Below are 21,199 nucleotides of genomic sequence, written 5' to 3'. Positions count from 1 at the left end.
CAGGGACAATGTATAAGAGCAAAAAGATTTGCCTTATGTGGTGGGCGAAGAGAAGCATGAAAAGCATCACAGATAAAGTGATACTGGAAGCACATGCTGAGGATACTTAGAAATCTATCATTTGGGCTAGGATGGGATGGAAGTTTTATTTTTAATATATTTTGGGGTATTACATATACTTATATGTATATATATATATAATGCAAAAGACCTTTCCACATATATCTGTATATAAACATACATATACCCATGAGATTAATGCCATGATTGAAATAATAAATGTATTCCCTTAGAAATGTTTCCTATGGGTCCCTATAACCCACCCCTTTGCAGTTGCTCCCACTGACTACAGGTAATCTGTGGTTTTTTTTTTTTTTTTTTTTTTTGAGAGTTCCATGCAATAGAATCATAGAATGTGGATCTTCTGGTCCTCCGTCTAGTATTAAACATTCTGAGATGGAGCCACATTACGTGTGTGTTCCTAACTTATTCCTTTCTGTTGTTGAGTGGCATCTCTGTTTTATGAATACAAAACAGTTTGCAGTGTTCCTTAACTTTTTCTTTTTTAAGCTCGTAGACAAAAGGCATCAAAATTGTGTCCATTACTAGGATACCATGGATTATCTGGTACATGTGCACATTGGGCAGTGTTCAAGTAAGGTTAAAGAAATGCTTACCTTGTTAAGCACTTGATATTTCCCTATGGAAAAACATTCAAAATATTTCTTGTAGTTTTATTTTTTAATAATATATGGTATGTGACTGTTATTGATAGTAACAGGTACAGTCATCATCATCTTTTGATGAGACTGTATTGCTTCTAGTGTGGTGTTATAACAGGTAAAATGGCCAGGAGCACTCATAGGGAGTACTCGCATACACACACTTTAGACGTACGCTTTCTTTTATTCCGGTAAAAACGTAAGAGTAAGAGGCTTCCAGAGTGGATGTTAACAGAGTATTTTTGTCACACAAACCATTTATTTGTAATTACGTGAATATGCCTGACTTTTTTTTTTTTTTTTTTTTTTTATTCTTTTTTAATTAAAATTTCCAACTGCTCCCCGTTTCCCATTTCCCTCCCCTCCTCCCACACATTGCCCCCTCCCCCCTCTCCCCTCCCCTATCCCCACTCCTCTTCTCCTCCCCCCAGTCCATTCCCCCTCCCTCTCGCTACTGAAGAGCAGTCCAAATTCCCTGCCCTACAGGAAGACCAAGGTCCTCCCACTTCCATCCAGGCCCAGGAAGGTGAGCATCAAAACAGGCTAAGCTCCCACAAAGCCAGTTCATGTATTAGGATCGAAACCTAGTGCCATTGTCCTTGGCTTCTCATCAGCCTTCATTGTCCGCCATGTTCAGAGAGTCCAGTTTCAACCCATGCTTATTCAGTCCCAGTCCAGCTGGCCTTGGAGAGCTCCCAATAGATCAGTTCCACTGTCACTGTGGGTGGGTGCACGCCTCGTGGTCCTGATTTCTTTGCTCATGTTCTCCCTCCTTCTGCTCTTCATTTGGACCTTAAGAGCTCAGACGGTTGATCCAAATTGGGTCTCTGTCTCTCTCTCGATCCATCGCCAGATGAAAGTTCCTGTGCCATTCTCCTTGGCCTCTCGTCAGCTCTCATTGTCCGCCACATTCCGAGAGTCCGGTTTTATGCCATGTTTTTTTCAGTAGCAGTCCAGCTGACCTTGGTGAGCTCCCAATAGATCGGCCCCACTGTCTCAGTGGTTGGGTGCACCCCTCATGGTCCTGACTTCCTTGTTCATGTTCTCTCTCCTTCTGCTCCTCATTATAACCTTGGGAGCTCAGTCCGGTGCTCCAGTGTGGGTCTCTGGCTCTATCTCCATCCATCGCTAGATGAAGGTTCTATGGCGATATGCAAGATATTCATCAGTAAGATTATAGGATAGGTTCATTTCAGGTTCCCTATCCTCAGGTGCCCCAATGAACTAACTGGGGACATTGCCCTGGGCATCTGGTAGCCATTCCAAGTTCAAGTCTCTTGTCACCCCTTAGGTGGCTCCCTTACCTAAGGTATGAGTTTCCCTGCTCCCCTATCCAACCTTTCTTTATCCCCATTCACCCCGATTCCCCCAGTTCCCCTCATCCTCTCCTTCACACTTTTCTCTCCCCATCACCCCTCATCCCCATCCCACCCCACCCCCAAGATTCCAATTTTTTGCCCATCAGTCATGACTATTTCCCATAGCTGGGAGGATATCTATATGTTTTCCCTTGGGTTTACCCTCTTGTTTAGCTTCTTTAGGATCACAAATTATAGACTCAGTGGCCCCTATCCATGGCTAGAAACCAATTATGAGTGAGTACATCCCATGTTCTTCTTTTTGGGTCTGGGTTACCTCACTAAGGATCGTATTTTCTATTTCCATCCATTTGCATGCAAAATTCGAGAAGTCATTGTTTTTTACCGCAGAGTAGTACTCTAATGTGTATATATTCCACACTTTCTTCATCCATTCTTCCATTGAAGGGCATCTAGGTTGCTTCCAGGTTCTGGCTATTACAAATAATGCTGCTATGAACATAGTTGGACAAATGCTTTTGTCATATGATAGGGCATCTCTTGGGTATATTCCCAAGAGTGGTATTGCTGGGTCCAGGGGTAGGTTGATCCCAATTTTTCTGAGAAACCGCCACACTGATTTCCAAAGTGGTTGCACAAGTTTGCAGTCCCACCAGCAATGGATGAGGGTACCCCTTTCTCCACAACCTCTCCAGCAAAGGCTATCCTTGGTGTTTTTGATTTTAGCCATTCTGACAGGTGTAAGATGATATCTCAAAGTTGTTTTGATTTGCATTTCTCTGATCGCTAAGGAGGTTGAGCATGACCTTAAGTATCTTTTGGCCATTTTAACTTCTTCTGTTGAGAATTCTCTGTTCAGTTCAGTGCCCCATTTTTTAATTGGGTTAATTATCCTTTTAAAGTCTAGTTTCTTGAGTTCTTTATATATTTTGGAGATCAGACCTTTGTCTGTTGCGGGGTTGGTGAAGATCTTCTCCCAGTCAGTAGGCTGCCTTTTTGTCTTAATGACAGTGTCCTTTGCTTTACAGAAGCTTCTCAGTTTCAGGAGGTCCCATTTATTCAATGTTGTCCTTAATGTCTGTGCTGCTGGGGTTATACATAGGAAGCGATCTCCAGTGCCCATATGTTGTAGGGTACTTCCCATTTTCTCTTCTATCAGGTTCAGTGTGTTCAGATTGATATTGAGGTCTTTGATCCATTTGGACTTGAGTTTTGTGCATGGTGATAGATATGGGTCTATTTTCATTCTTCTACAGGTTGACATCCAATTGTGCCAGCACCATTTGTTGAAGATGCTTTCTTTCTTCCATTGTATACTTTTAGCTCCTTTATCGAAAATCAGTTGTTCATAGGTTTGTGGGTTAAAATCCGGGTCTTCTATACGATTCCATTGGTCGACTTCTCTGTTTTTATGCCAGTACCACGCTGTTTTCATTACTGTAGCTCTGTAATAGAGTTTGAAGTCAGGGATGGTAATGCCTCCAGAAGTTCCTTTATTGTATAAGATTGTTTTGGCTATCCTGGGTTTTTTGTTTCTCCATATAAAGTTGATTATTGTCCTTTCAAGATCTGTGAAGAATTTTGATGGGATTTTAATGGGGATTGCATTGAATCTATAAATTGCCCTTGGTAGAATTGCCATTTTTACTATGTTGATTCTCCCAATCCAAGAGCAAGGGAGATCCTTCCATTTTCTGGTATCCTCTTCAATTTCTTTCTTCAATGCCTTAAAGTTTTTGTCAAATAGATCTTTCACTTCCTTGGTTAGAGTTACCCCAAGATATTTTATGCTGTTTGTGGCTATCGTGAAAGGTGATGATTCTCTTATTTCTCTCTCTGCTTCCAGATCCTTTGTGTATAAGAGGGCGACTGATTTTTTGGAGTTGATCTTGTATCCTGCCACATTACTAAAGGCGTTTATCAGCTGTAGGAGTTCTTTGGAGGAGTTTTTGGGGTCGCTCATGTACACTATCATATCATCTGCAAATAATGCAAGTTTAACTTCTTCCTTTCCAATTTGAATCCCCTTTATCCCCTTATGTTGTCTTATTGCTATTGCTAAAATTTCGAGAACTATATTGAAGAGGTATGGAGAGAGTGGACAGCCTTGGCGTGTTCCTGATTTTAGTGGGATGGCTTTAAGTTTCTCTCCATTTAATTTGATATTAGCTGTCGGCTTGCTGTATATAGCTTTAATTATATTTAGGTATGACCCTTGTATCCCTAATCTCTCCAAGACTTTTATCATAAAGGGATGTTGAATTTTGTCAAATGCTTTTTCAGCATCTAATGAAACGATCATATGGTTTTTTTCTTTCAGTTTATTTATATGATGGATTACATTGATAGATTTGCGTATGTTAAACCAGCCCTGCATCTCTGGTATGAAGCCTACTTGATCATAATGGATAATTTTTCTAATGTGTTCTTGGATTCGGTTTGCCAGAATTTTGTTGAGGATTTTTGCGTCGATGTTCATGAGTGAGATTGGCCTGTAATTCTCTTTCTTGGTTGTGTCTTTGTGTGGTTTTGGTATCAGAGTTACTGTAGCTTCATAAAAGGAATTTGGCAATGACTCTTCTGTTTCTATATTGTGAAATACATTAAGGAGAATAGGTATTAGGTCTTCTTGGAAGTTCTGGTAGAATTCTGCATTGAAACCATCTGGTCCTGGACTTTTTTTGGAAGGGAGGTTTTTGATAACAGCTTCTAATTCTTCACGACTAACCGGTCTATTTAGGTTGTTCACCTGGTCCTGGTTTAACTTTGGTAAATGGTATTTATCTAAAAAAGCGTCCATTTCTTTTACATTTTCCAGTTTTGTGGCATACAGGCCTTTGTAGTAAGATCTAATGATTCTCTGAATTTCCTCTGTGTCTGTGGTTATGTCTCCCTTTTCATTTCTGATCTTATTAATTTGCAAATTCTCTCTCTGCCGTTTGATTAGTTTGGATAGGGGTTTATCAATCTTGTTGATTTTCTCCAGGAACCAGCTTTTTGATTCATTGATTCTTTCAATTGTTTTCTGTGTCTCTATTTTGTTGATTTCAGCCCTCAGTTTGATTATTTCCAGTCTTCTACCCCTTCTAGGTGAGTCTGCTTCTTTTTTTTCTAGAGCTTTCAGGTGGGCTGTTAAGTCTCCAATGTGTGCTTTCTCTGTTTTCTTTAAGTGGGCAGTTAGTGCTATGAACTTTCCTCTCAGAACTGCTTTCATAGTGTCCCATAGGTTTGAGTATGTTGTTTCTTTATTTTCATTGTCTTCAAGGAAGAGTTTAATTTCTTTCTTTATTTCTTCCTTAATCCAGGAATGGTTCAGTAGTTGACTATTCAGTTTCCATGAGTTTGTAGGCTTTCTGGGGGTAGCATTGTTGCAGAATTCTAGCTTTAATCCATGGTGATCTGATAAGATACAGGTGGTTATTAATATTTTTTTGTAACTGTGGATGTTTGCTTTGTTACCGAGTATGTGGTCGATTTTTGAGAAGGTTCCATGAGCTGCAGAGAAGAAGGTATATTCTTTCCTATTTGGGTGGAATATTCTATAGATGTCTGTTAAGTCCATTTGATTCATTACCTCCATTAATTCTCTTATTTCTCTGTTAGGTTTCTGTCTACTTGACCTGTCCATTGGTGAGAGAGGAGTATTAAAGTCTCCTACTATTAATGTGTGCGGTTTGATGGCTGCCTTGAGTTTTAACAATGTTTCTTTTACGTACGTGGGTGCTTTTATATTAGGGGCATAGATATTCAGGATTGAGACTTCATCCTGATGAATTGTTCCTGTTATGAGTAGAAAATGTCCCTCTCCATCTCTCCTGATTGATTTAAGTTTGAAGTCAACTTTGTTAGAAATTAGTATGGCCACCCCTGCTTGTTTCTTAGGTCCATTTACTTGATAAGCCTTATCCCAACCCTTTATTCTGAGTAGGTGCCTGTCTTTGTGGTTGAGGTGTGTTTCTTGTAAACAGCAGAATGTTGGATCCTGTTTTCGTATCCAATCTCTTAGTCTGTGCCTTTTTATAGGAGAGTTGAGTCCATTGACATTAAGTGATATTAATGACCAGTGGTTGTTAACTCCGGTCATTTTTTAAGTTGGAAATTTTGTGTGTTCCCCTTCTTTGTGTTGCGCTGGTGAAGGGTCTCTAGTTGTCTGAGATATTGTGGTCATTGTTGGACTCCTTGGTTAGTGATTTTCCTTCTATTACTTTCTGTAAGGCTGGATTTGTGGCTACGTATTGTTTAAATTTGTTTTTATCCTGGAAAATTTTGTTTTCTCCATTTATAGTGAACGAAAGCTTGGCTGGGTATAGTAGTCTGGGCTTGCATCCATGGTCTCTTAGTTTCTGCAGTACATCTATCCAGGACCTTCTGGCTTTCATGGTTTCCATAGAGAAGTCAGGTGTAAGTCTGATAGGTTTACCTTTATAAGTAACTTGGCCTTTTTCCTTTGCTGCTCTTAGTATTCTTTCTTTATTCTGTATGCTTTGTGTTTTGATTATTATATGGCGAGAGGATGTTTTTTTTTGATCCAGCCTATTCGGTGTTCTGTATGCTTCTTGAATCTTCATAGGTATATCTTTCTTTAGGTTGGGAAAGTTTTCTTCTATAATTTTATTAAATATATTTTCTGGACCGTTGAGCTGCGCTTCTTCTCCTTCTTCTATTCCTATTATTCTTATGTTTGGTCTTTTTATTGTGTCCCATATTTCCTGAATGTTTTGTGATGAGAATTTGTTGGCCTTGCTGTTTTCTTTGATCAGCGTGTTTATTTTCTCTATGGTATCTTCAGAATCTGAGATTCTTTCTTCTATCTCTTGTATTCTGTTGGTTATGCTTGCTTCTGTAGTCTCTATTCGTTTACCTAGATTTTCCCTGTCCAGCTGACCTTCTGTTTGTGTTTTCTTCTTTGCCTCCATTTCAGTTTTTAAGTCTTGAACTGTTTCCATTATCTGTTTGATTGTTTTTCCTTGGTTTCCTAGGGTATCATTCACTGATTTACTCAATTCTTCAAACTTTCTGTTATACTTCTCATCCATTTCTATAAGGGCATTTTTTACATGTTGTTTAAGGGCGTCAATCACTTTCATAAAGTCAATTTTATCTACTTCTTCATGATTAAGGTGTTCATGTCCACCTGTTGGGAGGTCGCTGGGTTCTGGTGGTTTCATATAGTTTTTCAGATTGTTAGGTGAATTCTTGCATTGGCGCCTGCCCATCTCTTTCTCTGAATGCTCCCCTCTGGATCTTCTTTTACCGGATCAGGTCTCCTTGCCTACTGATGTACCTTCCCAGTGATGGCTCTCTGCAGTGCTAGTCTCCTGGTGTTATAGTGATGTCTCTCCTTGCTTGTTGCAGGCAGGCCAGTGAGACAAAGGAGGTCTCGCCTGCCTACTTGCCCTGAGGATTTGCCCCCAGCGCCAGACAGACTGAGCTGGATGGTGTTATGTGCCCCAAGAGGAAAGGGGACAGAAGGAAGAAGGGTTCTGGATGCAAGCTGGGTGGGACAAGAAGAGAGAGGCAGTATGGGGGGGTAGAGCCCCTGCAGGGAGCCCGGGGAGTATAGGGAGGGGGATGAGGGACTTCAGAGTTCCCTGTCCAGGGCTGCTTCCGCCGCCACTGGTCACAAACTCACCGCCCTGCTGTCTCTCCTGGTGCCGAGATCAGATCTCCGTGCAGGTTGGGTAGTTCGTAAACAAAGCGCCTACCTTGGTTGGTGCAGGCGGGCCAGTGAGACAAAGGAGGTCTCGCCTGCCTACTTGCCCTGAGGATTTGCCCCCAGCGCCAGACAGACTGAGCTGGATGGTGTTATGTGCCCAAAGAGGAAAGGGGACAGAAGGAAGAAGGGTTCTGGATGCAAGCTGGGTGGGACAAGAAGAGAGAGGCAGTATGGGGGGGTAGAGCCTCTGCAGGGAGCCCGGGGAGTATAGGGAGGGGGATGAGGAACTTCAGAGTTCCCTGTCCAGGGCTGCTTCCGCTGCCACTGGTCACAAACTCACCGCCCTGCTGTCTCTCCTGGTGCCGAGATCAGATCTCCGTGCAGGTTGGGTAGTTCCTAAACAAAGCGCCTACCTTGGTTGGTGCAGGCGGGCCAGTGAGACAAAGGAGGTCTCGCCTGCCTACTTGCCCTGAGGGTTTGCCCCCAGCGCCAGACAGACTGAGCTGGATGGTGTTATGTGCCCAAAGAGGAAAGGGGACAGAAGGAAGAAGGGTTCTGGATGCACGCTGGGTGGGACAAGAAGAGAGAGGCAGTATGGGGGGGTAGAGCCCCTGCAGGGAGCCCGGGGAGTATAGGGAGGGGATGAGGAACTTCAGAGTTCCCTGTCCAGGGCTGCTTCCGCCGCCACTGGTCACAAACTCACCGCCCTGCTGTCTCTCCTGGTGCCGAGATCAGATCTCCGTGCAGGTTGGGTAGTTCGTAAACAAAGCGCCTACCTTGGTTGGTGCAGGCGGGCCAGTGAGACAAAGGAGGTCTCGCCTGCCTACTTGCCCTGAGGGTTTGCCCCCAGCGCCAGACAGACTGAGCTGGATGGTGTTATGTGCTCAAAGAGGAAAGGGGACAGAAGGAAGAAGGGTTCTGGATGCAAGCTGGGTGGGACAAGAAGAGAGAGGCAGTATGGGGGGGTAGAGCCCCTGCAGGGAGCCCGGGGAGTATAGGGAGGGGATGAGGAACTTCAGAGTTCCCTGTCCAGGGCTGCTTCCGCTGCCACTGGTCACAAACTCACCGCCCTGCTGTCTCTCCTGGTGCCGAGATCAGATCTCCGTGCAGGTTGGGTAGTTCCTAAACAAAGCGCCTACCTTGGTTGGTGCAGGCGGGCCAGTGAGACAAAGGAGGTCTCGCCTGCCTACTTGCCCTGAGGGTTTGCCCCCAGCGCCAGACAGACTGAGCTGGATGGTGTTATGTGCCCAAAGAGGAAAGGGGACAGAAGGAAGAAGGGTTCTGGATGCACGCTGGGTGGGACAAGAAGAGAGAGGCAGTATGGGGGGGTAGAGCCCCTGCAGGGAGCCCGGGGAGTATAGGGAGGGGATGAGGAACTTCAGAGTTCCCTGTCCAGGGCTGCTTCCGCCGCCACTGGTCACAAACTCACCGCCCTGCTGTCTCTCCTGGTGCCGAGATCAGATCTCCGTGCAGGTTGGGTAGTTCGTAAACAAAGCGCCTACCTTGGTTGGTGCAGGCGGGCCAGTGAGACAAAGGAGGTCTCGCCTGCCTACTTGCCCTGAGGGTTTGCCCCCAGCGCCAGACAGACTGAGCTGGATGGTGTTATGTGCTCAAAGAGGAAAGGGGACAGAAGGAAGAAGGGTTCTGGATGCAAGCTGGGTGGGACAAGAAGAGAGAGGCAGTATGGGGGGGTAGAGCCCCTTCAGGGAGCCCGGGGAGTATAGGGAGGGGATGAGGAACTTCAGAGTTCCCTGTCCAGGGCTGCTTCCGCCGCCACTGGTCACAAACTCACCGCCCTGCTGTCTCTCCTGGTGCCGAGATCAGATCTCCGTGCAGGTTGGGTAGTTCCGCCCTGCTGTCTCTCCTGGTGCCGAGATCAGATCTCCATGCAGGGTGGGTCATGCCTGACTTTTATAATCATTCTACTTTTAAAAAAATCAGTCCTGAAGTTGCATTAGAAGGTATTTGCTAATATATTTTTTCAGTTACACAGTTTTCTTAGGACTATTTTAGAAGTACCACTTCTTTCTTTTCTTCTTCTTCTTCTTCTTCTTCTTCTTCTTCTTCTTCTTCTTCTTCTTCTTCTTCTTCTTCCTCTTCCTCTTCCTCTTCCTCCTCCTCCTCCTCGTCTTCTTCTTCTTCTTCTTCTTCTTCTTCTTCTTCTCTTTCTTCTTTCTTCTTTTTTCCGGAGACAGGGTTTCTCTGTGTAGCCCTGGCTGTCTTAGAACTCACATTGTAGACCAGGCTGACCTCAAACTCCTGTCTCTGCCTCCCAAGTGCTGGGATGAAAGGTGTGCGCCACCACCGCTCAGCCACTTCTGTTTTTCTTTTTTTTCTTCTTTTTTTTTTTGGTGATACATTGTATCCACATTCAGTTAAGCAGGTAGTAAAAGGCAGGATGATACATTGTATCCACATTCAGTTAAGCAGGTAGTGAAAGGCAGGATGATACATTGTATCCACATTCAGTTACACAGGTGGTGAAAGGCAGGATGATACATTGTATCCAATTCGGTTAAGCAGGTAGTAAAAGGCAGGATGATACATTGTATCCACATTCAGTTACACTGGTAGTAGAAGGCAGGATGATACAATGTATCCACATAGTTGCACAGACAACCTCAGGTGGGATGATACACTGTATTCATGTGTGAGTCTCAGAAGTCTTGTGTTCCTAAGCTAGCTGTGCTGGCAGACATTACAGAAGATTGTGTAGCATTTCTGTCTTGGTTTTCTCAACTATAGAGCAGAGATGAGGTTGGCCACACCCTTATGAGTTGGTGTAAGAACTGAATAGGGTACAGCATGTGAACTCTTCAGTACTGTGCTGCGCTTGTGGCTTTCTGAAAGTGAATTTTCCTTTCATAAAGGCTGAATAGCTTCATCATGAATACAATCCCTGGAGCAGACGAAATGGCTCAGAGGCTATGAGCACTCACTATTCTTTCAGGGGACCTAGGTTTGGTTCCAAGCACCACACAGTGTCTTACAATCATCTGCAACTCCATTTCCCAGGAATCTGATCTCTTCTTTTGACCCCTTCAGGTCCCAGACATGCATGTGGTGCACATATATACAGACACTACTCCTGAAATTAGCTAAAACTGAACAGTGGGACATACCTATGAAAGATTTTTGTTTAATTTGAAGTGGGAAGATGCACTTCTAACCTGGATCTTTGAGATGGAAAAATTCAGATCTTCGGAGGTGGGAAAACCCACCTCTAACTTCATCCATGCCTTCTGCTGGAAGCCTATAGGACATGGAAGAAGGAAGCTTTTGCTTATTTCCCTGCTTGCCCTCACCTTGCTAGCAAGGTCCTGTCCAGGTGGCCAGCTTTTCCGAAAGTAGTTCAATCCCTTCACTGGCATTAGAGCCTACTTCTTTGAGGTTCCATTTAAACTGAAGATCAGCGGAGACACCCAACCTCACTGACTGAATGACTCCTGGATTCTCCTAGGTATCCATTGTTGAATTAGCTGAATCAACTAATAAGCCATTCTAATAAACCCTCTATTCTAATAAACAGCCTCTAAGTCATTCTCCTAAATCTTCTTTCTATATATATATATATATATACAGAGAGATTCATTCTGTAAGTTTTATTACTCTAGAGAACCCTGGCTAATACATAGGTAAAGGACTCATACACATAAAATAGATCTTTAAAAATAAGGTTTTCAAAAATGCATACAATCCCATCATTTTGCATTACTGCTAAGTCTGGGAATTCAGTCCTGTCCCACCCTGGAGAGGAACTGGGCATGATGACTCTTGTCATACAACAACCAGCCCCAATGCAGGTCCAAGGGCACAGGATGTATCATCCCATGGACCCTAGGCAGGGGACTGGTTCTCTGATGCTGCCATTTGTTTTGGAGGTGTTTGGGGACATTCTGGCATGGCCTGTGTTTGTAGTCACCTCTGAGGTCCTGCCTTGGGCATATGGGGGGTGTGGCACAGCAGCTGCAACTGGATGCAGTCAGTCTTAACTTAAAGTGAACATTATTGAAATATACGGGCCATTCCGAGTCTCCACCTTCACCACTAATAGTGGAGGTCATTAAAGAAAAATGTCTTCCCACCACTTTTTTCGTACCATCATTTGTCTGAAATGTCTCTTGAGAGCTGCTGTGTCCAGCTTATGTTTTTTTCTGTACAAAGTCAAGACCATTTAGAGATGCTCAAGTCGCCTTTTAGCAGGACTTTGCCCCTGACTTCCCCAATTTACAAGCAACTTCCTTTCCTCCCTTTTCTCCTCATGCTACCCTTCTCTTGCTCTCTCTGGCTTCCCTGGGTTCTCTCCCAACTTGTACCCATGGGAAAGCATTTCCATGAATTGAAAGACTCGCAGAGAATTCCCCCACCCAGGGGGATTTCCCAGCGGAGTCCTCAGCCCTGTCCAGGTGCCCAGTGCTCCCGGAAGTAGTACATTTCCTTTCTGAGTCTACCCACCTCCCAAAGCAGAGCTGTGGATCCAAGATACTAACCCATCCACTAGCAGTGGGAGGGGGACCCAGATTCTCATCATCTTATTTGAATTATCATCTGAATCAGCAGAACTCAATGTGGCCTTTGACTTAATCCAGTCTTTTTCTGTTCCTTGGAGGGATGCTTCCAAAAATGTCTGGGGATTTATGGGATGGACTCATGAATATGGAGAAGAGGCAATATTAATCATTCCTTTCCCACAGCTAGCAAGTCTTCCTGGGGCTCTTCAAGACCCCTTAGCAGCCCCTTTCCACTCCATACATGGCTGTGATGGAGGAAATGTTCTATGCTCTGTGGTCCAGAAGCCCTAGAGTCCTGTTTGGGTGAGCTCTCTTTCTCCCATCCTGACGCCTCTGCTTAAGGTTGCTCACGCTCGTAGCTATCTTGCCCCCAAATGGAAATGCTCAGGCCTCTGAGACGGTGTCATTTGCAGAGTTCCCAGTAAAACTGCTTTCTCCCAGGACCTGTCTGTGAAAGGGGAGGTGGCAAGCCAACGGTGGTCATGGCCGAAGTGCCCTGTGGGTGAGGCAGTGGTGACTGCTGCAGTCAACTCAATGGAATGTTCTGGGCGCCACTCCTTCCAGTCAAGGTTGAAGATGAGGTCTGTGAGTCAGAAGCAAGAGAGGAGCCCTGGTAGATATATGCAAAGCTGCACGCCATGGGCAAAGAAAAAACAAAAGGAGGAAGTATGTGCTGTCCCCAACAGAGGAACTGAGAAGTACTTGGCTGTTGCTAGAACCCAGGGTTGGGCTCAACTCAAGTCCCATCCATCTAGACTGGCACATTCTCTTCTAACAAACTGAAACTCTCTGCTCCTTCCTGAATGGCTTGGGTCTTCTCTTGATGACTTGGAAGCAACTGGTCTCTACCGGCTGCTGCCATAAGGAAGAGGGAAAATGTTAACCTGTGCAGAGGACAAGGTGGTGCGCTGTCCTTACACACGGTAAGGAACCTACACCTGTTGACTCACTGAGTTGAACATAGGAAGGTCTGCATTTACTCGGAGTCCCAGAACTCCCTCCCTTAAGCCCTCACTGAGTCATCTTTTCTCGAAGGAAAGATCGAAGGGGAAAATTCACTGCCCCAGAATCAGCACCGGTGGGTGCAGCACTTGGAAAGGTGAAAAACACTGGCAGCTGAGAGAGAGAGAGAGACAAGACTGCAGTGGCCCTGGTAGTGAGATATGGCCTACGGTCACTCCCCAGATACAGCCCTCCCCCACACCATTATATGGGTTCTGTATTTCTAGATTCGTTCAACTTTAGATTAAGCATACAGCGGGGAGAAAAGAATTATGTCTACATGCAGACTTTTCCTATCATCATCCCTTAATAGAGTATAGCCTGGAATTTAGGTTGTACTGTGTTTTCTAAGTGTTAGAAGATTTCAGGTGTGCAGCAGATTCACAGAGGTTATGTGTAAATACTACATTGTTTCATACAGGAGATGTGAGCATCTGTGGATTTAGATATCCATTAGGGCAAGGGGTATGACTGGATCCCATTTCCTGAGGATTCCAAGTGACAATGCATTTCTAAATGTATCATGGATCTTCCTGAAAGGACTACTTACCCGGGTCGATCCAGGAGGAGTCTGGTGAGGCTCCACACTGCAGTTGGGTAGGTATGTTACTTGGAGCATGGGTTTGGTGTTCTAGGTTCTGAAGTTCTCTGAAAGTCACAGTTGTGGTAGGTCTGAGCGTAAAGGATAATGTTTCATGGTAGCAAAAAACCCTGTGGCGGATGGGGTAGTGAGCTGGTTTTGCTGGGCTTTGATGCTCAGTACACACTTGATGTGTTTTAGAGCTGGATCTGGTCCCAGCATCTCTCATTACGCTGGGAGCAGCCTTTTGCACAATCAAGGACTGAACAGAAGGTAGTGAACTTGACCTCATCACCAGTCAGTCAATGGTGTCTGGGCACAGACCTTCAGCTGGAGCAGCCGGGCAGACAGGGTAAAACTTAATCAAGTGCCTCATTTACAGGAGAGAAAACCCCATATTCTTCCTTATAATTGTCTCCTCTCACTCTTCATATTCCATCATATACTGAAGACCAATTAACATATCCAGTCTCATGGGTCTGAACTACTACTGGTTTCTTGAGCTTTCCGCTGGTACACAGCCATTGTTGGAGTACCTGTAAGACAGTCTAATAAATCATGTGTGTGTGTGTGTGTGTGTATGTGTGTATTCATTCCATTAGTTCTATTCCTCTAGAGAACCCTGACTAATACAGTATAAAAATAGTCTTAACTTTAAAAAGATGCCCAGTCCAAAAACACTGTTACCATCTAGAGTTTTTGATAGGGTATTTTTTTCTCTGACACTTAAAGAATCAAAAGGCAGAAAAACCCTTGAGTGACACTTAGGAGCAGGAAAAATCTCAAACACAGAAAACAGAATCAGCTGGTGAAGAAAAGATTTTATTAGGTGTGAGAAAGCACATGCATACAAACACACGCACACACACACACACAGAGAGCAAGCTCACAAAGAGGAAAAGATGCTCTGCAAAGTGGACAGAAGAATCAGAAATCCGAAAATCCAGTTTTATCACAGCTTGAAGGTTTGAGGGGATGAAGGGGTCTTCCTCCCCTAATTTAGAATTGGTCAGTTTCATCAGAGAAACAGGGTGGCAATTGGCCCACAACTTTGGTATAAACAGATCCTGATCTGGCCTTGAACTTGTCAGAGCACGTCCATCATCAGAGGGCCGTACTGGGGGTTGGCAGACATGGGGTGGACTGTCTCAAACTAGCCAAGTCTTTGTTTTAGGGCACCAGGTGTTTTCTCAGGTCGGGAGGGTGAGGAGAAGTCAGCCATCTTTGAGTCTGCCACCTTTACCACCCAGTCAAGGCCCTTCTCCCCATCCGTCTGCCTACCAGGAAACCTGTCTTACTCCTAGTCTCTCCCTTCTGGTTTCAGGCATTTTGAACGAACATTAATAAACCTGTATGCATAGGGAAAGTTAGGCAGAGGCAAAGCTGGACTTCTAATCCCTGTCACCATGAAAAACTCATGCAGTGTCTGAATTTAGACATCTGAGAGGAGTAGTGAAAACATGCCTCCTTCTGGATCATTCGCTGCTAGATGACTGTCACCCAGATCCGACACTTTCGCTGTCATTGATGGATTATTTACTTGGTGCATAGAGGGGAAAAGAAACATCATGAATCTAACAAGTAAAGGAACAGAGAAACCAGCCATGACAGGACTCCCAGCAAAGATGACAAGTAAGCCCCATGTAACGGACAGTACCTGTCTAATGCCCGCATCTAGGGAGGCAGAGGAAGGGGTACAGAGAGTTTGAGGCCTAGGGCGATGTAGTGAGAGTGTCTGGGGGGGGGAAGGGGCTACACAAAGGCAGGAAGGATGTTTCAAAGGAAAAATCCTCACACAGGAAGTAAGAAGGCAAAAATAAAAGTGAGAAAGAGAAAAACAATTTAAGTCACCTGTGGAAACCACTGCGTGTGCTTCTGAGACACAGGAGGTGACGTCATCGATAGAAAGGGAAATTATAATACTAGCTGAGATTTAAATAGCATGAAATATTGATTGATTTATTTAACTCTCCTGGCTGAGATGACTGGGGCATCGAAGAAATAATCTATGGTTGTAGACTGTGGGTAAGAACGGATGCTGGGTGGGGGAGAGGTAGTTTTGTGATCTAGTGCTTGCCTAGCATCTATTAGACGGCAGCACAAGGGGGAGAGAGAGTGAGAGGCAGAGAGAGAGAGAGAGAGAGAGAGAGAGAGAGAGAGAGAGAGACTCTGTCACTCGCATATTGCATCATATCATGTAAGTATACAAGGAATATATTCAGTTGTGAAGTCTGGGATCAGTACCCCTCCTTCTCTTCTCATGTAACATGTTTCCTGGTCCTCACCAAGCAAGACTACATGCCATTAATGCTATTATCCATTGTCATGCCAGCTCAGACCTCAGCTATGTCCTTCTTTGGCACTGACACAAAGCATGGGAAACTAACTAGCTGTTTCTCTCCATGAAGACCCAAGGGCCCTGAGAAAGGAGAGCACACACCTATATACAAGTGGTCCTAAGAGAAGGGGGGCCGGACTGGTATCTGTAAAGTCTTGTAAAACCTAAAGATTCAGAAAGCCAAGAAAGGGATGGGCGTGTCTGTCCCCTCAGATTTGTCCCCTGGTCCAGACCATGGACTCATGTAGGGTTAGGACCTCAGTCTTACTGGGATGTTCTCGAAGTAGAGTAAGCAAAAATGAAAAGGATGGTTTCTCAAAACATTCATGTGCAAGCTGTATAGAAGTTAGTGGAACCCACTGAAAGTGGATCTGTTGTCCAGGTTTTCACCGGCCTACAAGTTCAGTGTCTCGGGATTTGCTATACGAGTGCCAGGCTGTGTGAGGCAGTAGTAGGAGGGTGGCAGAGGCATGTGGTAGACGCCCAGCAACTTGTATTGCTCAGCCTCATGCCTAGCATCCAGGAAAGGCAGAATGCCCTGCAAGAGTCAATGGAAGTATAGATCCGAAAAGAAGCTGCCACGGTGTCTAGAAACAATGGTGGGACCTGCCACTCACAGAAACATGTAGTGAAGTGATGGCTAAACTGAAAGCCAGGAAGAAACAGAAAAACATATTATTAACAAATAAATCAAAGAACAACCTCCAAAGAGTCCCTAAAAACAAAATACAAGGCAGGGCCAATAAACAAGTGAGGACTGTAAATGTCACTAACCCCCCAATGAGAAGGAAAACCAGTCAGCCTTGTGGAAATATTGAAGAGATTTTTCACTTCAATTTAGGCTTTAGGTAAGACCTGTGATTTAGCAGAAAAATGTGTTCATGCACAATTATTTTCCTTGGAAGAAAAAAAAAACTGTTGGCCTTGAAGGAGACTTAGTCATTACAGGTCTAAGTGTTAAGTGTTCCATAGAGTTCATGTCCTTTTTCATTTTTACCCTTGGATTTTTTTTTCTATTTGTCACTGAGTCTTTCCCTCATGTTTGGATAATCCCAGAGTGTTTCTGTAGACAGGATCTGAGGCTTAAGAATACAGAAGTTGCTGGGTGGTGGGGGTGCACTCCTTTAATCCCAGCACTCGGGAGGCAGAGGCAGGCAGATCTCTGAGTTGGAGGGCAGCCTGGTCTACAAAGCAAGTTCTAGGCAGCTAGGGCTACACAGAGAAACTCTGTCTTAGGGGAAGAAAATACAGAGGACTTTTCATGGCATTTGAGTCAAGATTTTCAATACTAGCTCATTTAGTTGTTACTGTTTTCAGCTTGAACTTATTTATTCATCTGAGTGATATTTCATTCACTGAAAAGGGAAAGACTCTAAGTAGCAAAATCTAGGATAAAATATTCATCTCTTTAGCCCATGTGCATTCCCACACCCCTTTATCTTGGAGGGTTTGTGTACAGTGTTCTTAACTATCCCCCACAGCGACTGCGCTGGTTCCACCCCATACAACAGAAACTGTTCAACTTGAGCAAAACAAGAATTTTATACTGTCTGGCTTCTTCTTAATTCTTCCCTAAGGGCCTATTTGGTTTAGCATCAAATACTAGATTAAGAGACTAAACTTTAGCTGAACAGCCACTCAAGGGATTTAAGCATGATCTCTTTACACAAAGGGGGTTAGTGCACACCTGACATCCCAGGCACAGGGAATACGTGTTTATACACAAAACTAATCTTTTGCCGAATGTTGACTGTTTATCAAAAGCAAACTGGAAAGAAAATTACCATCCATCAAACTGACCTATGCCAGTTGTGGAAACGGTTGAGTCAGAATCGCCTGTCTCAGCTTACACTGAATAAAATCAAAGCAAAGGAAGCTCAGAGCAACTTCTCATCAAATGCACGTGGCTGTCCTGCACAGGTGTTTTGAGTGTCTGTGTTCCTATAGGTATGTTTGTCTCTCTCCTAAATGCAGGCAGCGCGATGGAATAGGTAAACACGAAGAGACTTCGCAGCAGGTGAAGTGAGTTGTCTCAGGCTTTACTTAAGCCTTGAAAAGCACTTAGACTTTGATTATCCAACACCCAACTCAATGCACCAAACAGAAGCGGCAGTGTGTTGCTCCGTTCTGTAATCAAATTATAATAGAAACATGCAGGGAAGAGGAGAATGGAGGGTAGTATTTCCAGTCCTGCAGGTATTTTTTGCATAGTGAGCCTCCGTACGCCATTTTTTCTCATGTGTTAAACATCATCTTAAGTTTTAAAGAGACCATATACGGCATATATCATATAAGGTGTATAGATATGTATTCGTATGTACATGAGATATATAATATATACACTACATGTATATGTTTAATAGTACCATATGGGTGTATGATATCTGCCACACACATTCGCCATGTGTGCGATATATATGATGTATATATTCCACACATATAGTATATGTGCACCCTATATATCCAGACCTTGTGTATATTTTTATACACCATATATATGGTATGCAATACTTTCTTCCTCTACTATATTTATTTATTTATAACCTAAATAGCCTGAATACTTACATCATTGCATCTAAAAATAGAACTTTACATATGCTTAGCATATGCATACCATATATGGTACACAAAGCTACATTTTTTTTAGATGCAATGCTGTAAGTACTCAAGCTATTTAGGATCTTAGATGTCTTTGATTCTCCAAGGTTCTAAGTTTTCTACAAATGGAAGCATAGTAGTTGGCATTGGTGTGACCTTCTTTTCACCCGGTGCGTCAGCTCTTCTGCCAAGCCAACCTCTTGCCTGGGTAGAGAGGATGGTGAAATAGCAACAGCATCCAAATGAAAGAGTAGGTGCTCTCAGGGAAGAGCTAGTACTCATTCCTCCACATACATCCTGTCAGCCGTCCTGCCCTGATGAATAGTATGTGACCGGAAACAAGGAAGTGATAAACAGTCTGGCGTGGCCACATCTCCTGACAGGAGAAGGGGGGATAACTAAGTGATTTCACACACACGCAGGAGGGGAGGGAGAGAGGTCAGCTCATCCCGCGGCCTGCTGAAACAGCTTCTGAGATTCAGCTCTGAACAATGATGGCCGGCAAACTGCCAAAGAACGTGAGGTCTCAAACTGTGTGTGTAGGGCACATGAAGCGAGAAATGCGGGAACTAGGGGTAAAGCTTTCTTAGGAAGTGGATCTTTGTTCATTTACCCTTTCCAAGCTCAGAAATAACATGACTTAATATATTATGCGTTTAATTATTCTTTTGTTTTTGTTTTGGTTCCCAGGGATTAAATCCAATCCCTTGTTCACATTAAGCAAGGGATTCTGATGCTGACCGACCTGCCCAGCTCACTATGGGTCTATTTTCCATCTCCTTAAGTATGTCACTAGGCAGCAGCTTCCCTTTAGAGTGACAGACTCAGAACTGCAGGTAGCCCACTGGCCTCACAGCTGAAGTCTCATGGATGGCAGGGACTCCCTCTGTGGATAGTCACACAGAGCTGCTATTTCCGTGACATCACTAGTATTTTGAAGACATCATGGCCCAACTAGACATGTCATTGTAGCTGCAAGCATGCCTATTTATCACCAAGTCCTTGGGGGATAATATGGGGCTAGGATTGGATTCCAGTGGAAGTTAGCATCTCTGTTGCTGAGTAACTATGTGCTCAAAAGGACACCATGGCAAGGGCAGGGGCTCCTTACAGAACAGAAGGAAGAGACAGAATATAAGTGTTCAGGATTTCTTCTTGCTCTTTGTTCTGATTCAGTCTCTTGTGGAAATAGGAACTAAAGGCCAGACAATGAAACACGGAGCACAGGCGTGCTTCTGAGGAACCCGATGACCATCTGCAGTAGTAAGAGATGGAGACATTCCTTTCAAGGTCTCTGGAATCCAACATTGGCAATGCCATTTAATGTGGGTGGATTTGGGGCTACTGGGCAAGGGCTTTGCATAGATTCTCATCCTTCTTTGAGGCTGCCCTGAGAATGGGACCCCTCCACGTGTCTTTGTAGGCAACAAACGTGGTATAGGAAGAGGCAAGGAGGAAACGAAAGGAGCAGATTGGGGACACTAGCGTGGTTAGTCTGGGATGGAAACGCATGTGAATGTTTGAAAATTCTCAAAAATATTCCACTTGGGAGGAGGGGATACGATGTTTTGTGTCTAAAAATGCCTGTGTGTGGCACGGTGGGTGAAATGCGCTCCTCTGGACCCACCTCCATCACTCTGGTTTCTGGTGATACAGATGCCAGGCTGGCTAGCAGCTTTTGGGCTACATTTATGTCATACCTTAGTCGATCCCTTTGCAAGAGAGTCTAGCTAAATGGCTGACTCTTGGAACAGGACGTTCCCCCCAGGTTATGAATTGCTCTCGTCAGTAGGAGTAACTTTCCACTTCTGCTTTTGGCAGTATAAAGCAGGGTATAATCTAAGGCCATCCGAGCAGTGTGAGATGCTACACTACAGTTAAATGTCACAGGAAGGGAGATGCAGAATCTAGTATTCAAATATGGGTATTTTGAGGGGCTGGAGAGATGGCTCAGAGGTTAAGAGCATTGCCTGCTCTTCCAAAGGTCCTGAGTTCAATTCCCAGCAACCACATGGTGGCTCACAACCATCTGTAATAAGATCTGGTGCCCCTTCTGGCCTGCAGGTATACATGTAGACAGAATATTGTATATATAATAAATAAATAAATATTTCAAATATGGGTATTTTGAGAGTGGAAGGGGGCATCATTATTTATTAGGCTGGAAAAATGGACAATAATCAAGTTTACTCTGAGTAAGTGGGGAAATCACAAAAGACAACCTTCTTTTAAAAAATTAATTATCTTAGATTTATTTGCTGGATCTGGGTGTTTTCGCTGCATGTTTGAGTGTGTCTGGTGCCCCGGGAGGGCAGTGGAGCCCCTAGAACTGCAATTATGAATGGCTGAAAGCCACCGTGTGGGTGCTGGGAATTGGATCCCAGTCCTCTGCAATAATATAGGCTCTTAATCACTGAGCCACCTCTCCAGCCCCCAAGGTTTTCTTCTTGTTCTTGGCCAGGACTGAGGATTA

Source organism: Chionomys nivalis, chromosome 20 (assembly GCF_950005125.1).
Source record: "Chionomys nivalis chromosome 20, mChiNiv1.1, whole genome shotgun sequence".
Taxonomy (NCBI): domain Eukaryota; kingdom Metazoa; phylum Chordata; class Mammalia; order Rodentia; family Cricetidae; genus Chionomys; species Chionomys nivalis.
This window is presented reverse-complemented; position numbering follows the sequence as displayed.